This window comes from Chrysochloris asiatica, unplaced genomic scaffold, assembly GCF_000296735.1.
Source record: "Chrysochloris asiatica unplaced genomic scaffold, ChrAsi1.0 scaffold00235, whole genome shotgun sequence".
NCBI lineage: Eukaryota > Metazoa > Chordata > Mammalia > Afrosoricida > Chrysochloridae > Chrysochloris > Chrysochloris asiatica.
Genome location: NW_006408753.1, coordinates 4137904 through 4138858, shown reverse-complemented (window position 1 = coordinate 4138858; position 955 = coordinate 4137904).

Below are 955 nucleotides of genomic sequence, written 5' to 3'. Positions count from 1 at the left end.
GGAAGGTAATGTGACAGAAGTAGACATTTGGACCACTTTTTCATACTACATACTTGTGCCTTCAGATCCTGCTCAAGCCCAATCTCATTGATATCACTTCCATTTAATGATGGATTGCTGCTCCATTTAATGACATCAGGATTACACAAAGACTCAAGAACAACCTGTGATATGCACATGATGTAACCTTGCTTGCTGAAAATGAAGAGGCCTTAAATAATTATTGATGAAGATCAAAGAGCACATACACATTTATGACTCTGTGGGTCACCCAAAAATAGGTAGCCCAGATGGCATGGTAACTTAGAGGGACATGTGTTCAGTCTCCACTAATGTCCAGTAAAAAGCTATTTCTCAAAATTGAATAATTATCTGCAGAGGATTGTTGGATTTGCTACAAAATACTAAAGGCCTGTGCTGATTCTCACCAATAGGAGTCTGCTAAAGACTCTTGATGGCATCTTTATCTACCATTGCCATGGCTCTTCCATCAGTTTGTCATACTGTGATAACTGGCATTTTGCTGTGATTCTGGAAGCTATGGCACCGGTATTTTAAATACCAGCAGGGTCATTCATAATGGACAAGGTTCAAGTGAGCTTCCATACTAAGACAGACTAGGAAGAAGGAGAGATGGACTACTCCCGAATATTTAGTCACTGTAAACCTTTATGAATAGCAGTGGAACACTGTCTTCACAGATATCCATACAAGGAAGAGAAGTTAATACAACTATGATTCAAATTTATACACCAACCACTAAAGCCAGTGATGATGAAATTGAAGACTTCTACCAACTTCTTCAGAGTCCTGGTGTGGCACTGTGACTTAATGTGCTGGACCACAAGGTCAGTTTGAACTGTAAGGTCAGCAGTTCAAACCCATCTGCCACACTTGGAAACCCTGTCCATAGTTGCTATGGGTCAGAACTGACTGGACGGCATGTAACAACAAC